At 36.5% G+C, this 7,413-nt stretch overlaps 1 long non-coding RNA gene across 2 annotated transcripts; it reads left to right on the top strand.

Annotated features, from left to right (window-relative positions):
- The first annotated feature begins 3,556 nt into the window (after positions 1 to 3,556).
- Positions 3,557 to 4,575, top strand: LOC148863733 (uncharacterized). 2 transcript variants are annotated; one of them, XR_016108877.1, is made up of 3 exons: positions 3,698 to 3,975; positions 4,049 to 4,172; positions 4,326 to 4,575. It is a non-coding gene; the product is annotated as an uncharacterized LOC148863733 (long non-coding RNA). The 2 variants fall into 2 exon arrangements; XR_016108876.1 differs by lacking the exon at positions 4,326 to 4,575 and having other exon boundaries at positions 3,557 to 3,975; positions 4,049 to 4,264.
- The last annotated feature ends 2,838 nt before the right edge of the window (positions 4,576 to 7,413 follow it).

Consider the following 7,413-nt stretch of genomic DNA (forward strand, 5'->3'; position numbering starts at 1 on the left):
TTATACTCAGAATGAGGAATGGATTTGGTTTTTATCATGGTTTTTAAAACCAATCCGGCAGCTGAATCGGTCAGGGGTCCAGTTACCAGGTCAAACGGTCAATCCAAACGGTCGGCCCGTTCTGATAAAAAAATTAAGAAAATAAAAAAATTAAAAAACAGTCAAAACCATTCGAATTGTTTAAATGATTAATCGGTTGATTCAACAGTTTGTTGACCAAAATCAATGGTTTTGAGGAAAAAAACAGTTTTGGGGGAAAACGAAATCAATTAAGTGACCGATTCTTGGTTTTTCTAATCCAACTATCCGGTCCAGTCCAATTTTAAAAACCATAGTTTTGATAATTGAACAGCCTATTAATGCATTTCGTTTAGCAAAATACTTGAATTTAGCCTCTTCAGCCATAACCCCAATTTGCTACCAACAAGATGTTACCTGCAGAACTACCAACATGGTCTATAATCACATATTTCAAATATGTTTTATAGTTGTATATTGTGATTGATAGGGGTTACACTTTTGATACAGTAATGATATTTGAGATGTGCAACCATGGATCATATTGGAAGCTGTGTGTATAGCGTATTGGTAGCAGATCTGGTGTCTTATAGATGCACATTGAAGCAAATTAAGCTGGTGTCTTATAGATCCATGCTCCTCAACGACAACCCATCCAAAATGTTTTTGTGTAATAGCGCATGAACAATGGGGATTGTTTTTTCTAAATTTGTGTCTTTTATACATTGATGAAGCATCTGGATGGTTGTCGTTTATCCACAATAGTTGAGCAGTAATTAATGGCTCTCCGTGCTGGCACTTCTTGCTTAGTAAGCTCTTTGTTTGCTATAATTATTAATCAGTTAGGTTTTGTTTGGTGTCATTTCCATTTCAGGCTTAAATGTTTAGATTAGAGGCAATACAATGGCATTTCATTTCGAATGTCTTGACATAAAACTTGTTTGCTTGATACTACTTAATGCTGACTAGTGTTTTGAGCAGTTTTGTGTTTATTGTGTTTGGTATGGGCTTTTTACATTAAACATTTAAATGAAATGTTTTATACATGACCTTTTTTTTAAATCAAAATAATCTCAACCCAGCAAAAAAAAATGGTATTTAAGCTCAAAATGCCTATATGGTATTGATGTCACAACATTTCAAGTAAATACAACCATGGTACCAAACATCATCTTAATCATTATGAAAGTTTTTAAATTTCATTTAAAGTTCTTCAAGTCAGATCTCTAATATTCTAAATTTGTAATTAATCAAAACAAAATATGAAAATTTTTTGGGTGTAAAATCTGGCCAACATTTTAGAATCTTTTTAAATTTTCAGATATTTAGCCATTTTGGAATTTTGGTTTTATACTTTTATTATCAAAATCAATTAGACGAACTTAATTAGTAATTGAGGCAGTAGTTTGCTTTTGTAGAGATAAAGAAACATCAGCTTCCAATTGCAAGGATCAAGCGGATTATGAAATCGGATGAAGAAGTGAAGGTTTGCATACCAATTCATCATATTTTACTTAAACAATGTAACAAAGACATGATGCATGTAATACGTACTGTAGTAGTTGTTGTAATAAAGAGATTCAGATGACCAATAATATTTCATGTGCATACTAGAATTCTACCCTCTTATAAGCTGTTTCCTCTTTTTTATTTTTTTGTGATCTCCTTGCTTAAATTTTTAGCAACAGAAGATAAGTGCAGACGCTCCCATTCTGTTCTCAAAAGCTTGTGAGCTTTTTATCCTGGAACTCACTCTTCGATCATGGCTCCACACCGAAGAACAGGGCCGGCGAACCCTACAGAGATGTGATATTGCTCATTCTATAACCACTGAATCTGTTCTTGATTTCTTACTCGGCGCCATTCCAGTGGAAGAAACTAAGGTCTTTTGACTTCACACATCCTATATGTATTAATCCGCCCGGTATTCAAGATGAAGTAATTAATTAGCTAGGGGTAACAAAGAGTTAGAGATTTAATTGCACAGTTTTCCTTGATATCATGTGCAAATCCTTGTTATATATTAAACTATTTGAAATTTTTTCTAGGAAGAGGAGGCTGAGAAAGATGAGAGTCTAACTGTTTCTGATCTCCCATCCAATGAGGTATCTCTTCCCATGATAGATGTCAACAAATTCCACCAGAATCTTAAGGGGGTTAGTTAAACAAAACTTTATCTCATCATAATAATTGTGAATTACATCTAGTTTAATTTTGAAATGCATCAAAAATTCATTTAAACTCTATTAATTACATGTCTTTGTAGTTCAATAACTAATGAATGCCTTTCAATTTTAATTTGCTCAGAAGTTCAAGGCTGGAGAACAAATTCCTCAACGACTTATGATTCAACACCCAGAATCCTCTACCCGGATCGTTTATGAATCTCCTGCTGAGGTGAGATCAAAGCTTTCAATGTATCTTTGGTTGTTATTAGGCTGCAATAATAGATGACTTTTTTTATTATTTTTGTTGCTTTTTTTCATTTGTTATATTAGTATGAACTATATACTCAGTTTTGAAAATTGATGCCGATTTTTGCAGTCTAGAGATATCAAGAATGGTGAGAAGCAAGGTGAAGCTATCGACCTCTGTTATGGCTCTAAAGATGGAATTTGAGTGTAGATGGAAGATCAAACATGGAAGAGGGTGATTCCCTCAAATAAGATGAAATAAAGAGATAAAGGCATTAATAAGAGATGATTATATGAGATGATTATATGGGACTCCTCTCTCTCTCTCTCTCTCTCTCTCTCTCTCACAGGTAGAAGAGACCATATGAGACTTCATCTCTCTAGATCTATAAATAATGAAGGATGCATGACAAATGGATAATATCCCTATTAGTTCCTAGTCAATTATATATAGAAATTAAGCCCATTACCCCATTGTTGGTCTCTGTTATATACCCTAAAAGTTGTTTTATTTACACAAAGTGTCCGCTCTCAAACTCAAATCTGCATTCTCACACTTACTAGTTTAAAAATTGTTTTATTTAAGGAAAATTCCCGGTTAGTACCATGTACTTTGGGCCCAGTGCCACTTTGGTCCCTGAACTTTAAAATGCGACAATTCAGTACCCAAACTTTTAAAATGTGACAATCCAGTATCTGTCGTTAAGTAACGGTTAACTAGCCATTAAGTGGTATTTGAAAAAGACACAAATGCCCTTCAAGTGTCATATAATTTTATTTATCAACTATCCAAGCATTAACAAAAAATTAATAGCCTCAAATCCTTGCCTCTTCTATTCAAGAAAGTTGGGGTCACCACAATGTCCACTCAAACATGACCCCAATTTTCTTGAATGGAAAAGGCAAGGATTTAAGACTATTATTTTTTGTCAATGTTTAGATGGTTGATAAAAAAAATTAAATAACACTAGAAGGACATTTGTGTCTTTTTTAAATGCTATTTAACTATTGATTAACGGTTAGTTAACACTAAATCTAAAATACAGGGTACTAATCAACGGTCGATGACGCTTTGATAATTATCCTTTTTTATTTTTTATTCTTTTAACGTCGGAATAAGGAATGAGAAACCACAAAGAAGTTGCACGCGTTGCCTGATCAGAAAGGAAAAGAAAATTGCAAAAATTACGGAGAGGCGTACAACGCGGCTTTGTTAAACCCTAATTCCTCGTTCACCTATTTATGTAAGTAGGTGAGTGGATGAAGGCGGATGAAGCAGGAGGAAGAGAGCCCCGCGAAGCAGAGAGCAGGGAGAGGGAGAGGGAGCTGCTGGAAGTTTTTGGGATGGGAGCCGTGGGAAGCAGAGGCGAGTGAGAGACCGAGATAAATTCATTTTCTCTCATTTTCTTTCTCTTCTTCTGCTATTCTTTTCTTCCCAAGGCCTCCCATGCCGATGATTTCCCGTGGTTCCTCCCTCTACTTTCCTCTCTAATCTAATTTTCCCTTGATTTCTCATGTCGTCCGCGCCCTGATGGGCTGAACGGTAACATTGCTTCTCGTTTTTGTCTGCTTTTTTTTCTTAAATATTATTTAATGTTTTTATCTGTTTACTACAGTGTCCGTGTAAATTTCTTTGAGATGATTTTTTTGTGGGGCAATTCGCCTGGAGGAGGAAGAAGTAGAAAGCAGCTTTAAAATTGTAGATCTACGCTATATCTTGCGTTAGAGCGACTGTTAAAAGTAAATCAGTTAACGAGTTAGATCTAACCGTTTTTTTTTTTTTGTTTTAATATTTGTCTCCTCTGTGATATAATAGTGGAACCCTAGTTTTTTTATGGCTGTGTTGTTGGTATTATGGTCGAAGCCCTAATTAGGGTTTAAAAACGTGAGCAGGTGGACAATCGTTGCCCGGACCAACGCCAGTTTGACAATTTATCGATATTTCAACGTTGTTTCACCTTGGATGGGCGTGTAGGGTAAACGGAACCGGAATGTTGCCGGTTTCTGGGATGAACCGTTAGTCCATCTACATCAATATCATCATTCACTCTTATTTGAGAATTTGGCCAATCAGATACCACCCCCACATTAGGAGTTTTCATTAGTGTGCTTTGATTAAAATGAAGGAAAGGAAATTGCTCAATGCGGAGTGCATTACCCTTTTTCTATCCTTTTGAGTCTGATCTGCCACTACATTGGGCTATTTATATAGCAACTAACAGATGCAGGACGTGGACATTTTCTCCGCAACTGGTGAAACGGCTGATGCCGTGATGCGGAAGGCCTAGCGATTATTCCCCCGCCCCTGCGGCCTTCCTCTTCTCTAAGGTTACAATTGGCATTCTGCAGTTAAAAGCTTAGTGTTCCATAGGGTTATTTTAATTGCACCCACCTCTAACAATCTCCCAATATTCGTTTACATGTAACATTACGCGTAACTGAAAATTTTCCAATACCCAAATTTAACCTTCTACAGAGAATCAGAGATTCTAATCACCCACGTCCAACCCATGTTAAAACCAAGGATTGCTCTGTTCATCAAGGCTTCGAACTTTGATTTAGACTGGTGGAAGGTGGTGGTGCACCGTTCATTGAAAAGATAAATGCTCTCAGCTGCAAAAGCCAATACAGCCTAGCAGCAATGGTGAACAATTTTCTTAGAAACGGAAGCTGCAGATTGATGCAACATCAATAGGGATTCTAGTTTCTTTGGTATTGTCAATCTTGCAAATAGAGGCCACCGAAACCCATCGTGTCTGGGCTACAATCTTTCTCCATAAAAGCCACAACCCATTCTAACATTAGGATCATTATTGAAGCCCGCATAAAAGTCACATTTGCAGTGACTGATAAAATCTTAAGCCAATGGAATAATGTCACGGTCCCGGTTAAGGGCAGGGCATAACGTGAGTTTCGTCTACTTCGAGGGAGACGAGAGACATCCCATAAAAACCCAATGTTCTTGATAAAATTCTTCAATTGATATCCTCATACAATACTTACAAGAATATATATAGACTCTAATTAAAAACTCTCAAATTAACATGACTCTCTAAACCCCTCTTACAAATAAGGCATTAAACACTAAACTCAGCCGTTTCACATGTAATTATAGAAAATACTTACTCCTACAAATAAGGCATTAAACACTAAACTCAGCCGTTTTACATACAATTACAGAAAAGCAAATTAACCCTTATACGTTACTAATAACGTATCCCCTTAATTTATCCCACTTCTACTTACCCACTATTCACCTTCAAATCTTATCCTGATGAACTCGTTCCAATACCCTTTATGGCCTTCTGTAAAGGCTGTTTGAACGGTGTTCGAACAGGCCTTGCATTGACTGAAGCTGATCTGGAAGCAAGGAGACATTTAGTTACTTACTGGTTTGATGAATCTTGATATGTCAACACTCTTTCAGATGCTCATCGTGGATGCATTGTGGCTAATTTTAGTTACTGGTTGGAAAAGTGCTTTTATGATTTGAAAATTTGAACAATGAAGTGGAAGTTGGATTCTCGGCACTGTGAACCTATACATCATCATAGCTCATTCAATCTGCCACGTGGACTGGAGTTGCCATTTGAGCTCAGGCTCTGATTGAACACTTCGGTTTCTTCAATCAAGAGTAATGGTGACGAACTAGAAGTTGGTGGTATCTGATTTGATGACAAAGTCGTCCAAAAGCACAACAGACATAAATTCAATGGTTCTCTTTGAAAATTTGAATGAAAAGTCTTTTCACAAATTCTGTCAATTATTACAGCATTGCTCAAGAGAGGAGGTTTAAGTATTTAAGAGAAAATTCAGGGGAGGTTCAAGTCTTTTACCCTGTTTTTTTATTCAAAAGTGAAAAGAACACAAGAAATACAAGTCAATTTGCCCGTTTAGTGGCTAGCCCAGGGCATGCGGGGTAACCCCTAGACATCTCTTGATGTGAGATCACATCTGCCCCCAAGTCCAGATCTGCTCCTCACATAGTGCACCTTACAGCATGTCCTGGCCGTACATCAAGAATATTTCTTACATTTGTATTTATTATTTAAGGGAGATGTTCTCAATACAGGGTGGGATGTGACTGTGAAATCGGTATGAAGCATGCTCCATGAGAAGCAGGTTACAAGTCTTTGCTCTGATGGTGTCCTACAAACACCCCACATGCACATCTCAACATGCATTAGGAGCATCTCCCAGTGTTGTTAGTGGTAGATGTTCTCAATTGACGGTCGGAATATGCTGTGGTGGGTGCAGGTGTGAATTCTATTGCGGTTACTAGTAAGTGCTTATTCTAGCTGTTACCAGGGCTGTTAATTGGGTTTGTGAAATTTGGATCAGATTTTGATTCCTAACGGATTTGGATCAATTCCCAATTTAATCCGACTGTGCTTCGTATTTATTAAAAATAAATAAACAAATTTAAAAAATAAAAACAATTACTTTTTAATTTATACATAATGAGTTTATATACACATTATATATTAAATCAATATATACAAAAAAGTAATTGGATTTGGATTTTAATTAGATTGTAATGGTAAAATCCCAATCAATTCCGGATTTCGAAAACAATTGAATCGGGTATAGAAATTTAGGAGCTCGTTAACAGTCCTAGCTGCTACGGTTGCCAGGGATTGCCACACCATAGATTATTACACGGTTACTATTCATCAACTTGGACAGTTCACAACGTAGGTCACCCACACTTTTTTTTCGTTTTTTTGAATGGGCAGGTCACCATTCAATACTGAAGTTGAATGAATCAAATGATAACAGCCATCCGATTTGCCCATAAAAAGGAAAAACAAACAGCTACTAAATAAGTCCTTGATATAAGGAATGCCAAATGCAGCGCCCTTGAATCCCTAATCTCCCCTTTTGTCATCTTTTATCATCATTAGGCCTGTTTGATTTTTGGTAAGTTATTTTTCCAGAAAATGTACTTATCTGGATAGATGTTTCTCGGTATGAACTTATC

This window comes from Nelumbo lutea, chromosome 3, assembly GCF_056320005.1.
Source record: "Nelumbo lutea isolate HS-2025 chromosome 3, American lotus-T2T, whole genome shotgun sequence".
In the NCBI taxonomy this organism is placed as follows: Eukaryota; Viridiplantae; Streptophyta; class Magnoliopsida; order Proteales; family Nelumbonaceae; genus Nelumbo; species Nelumbo lutea.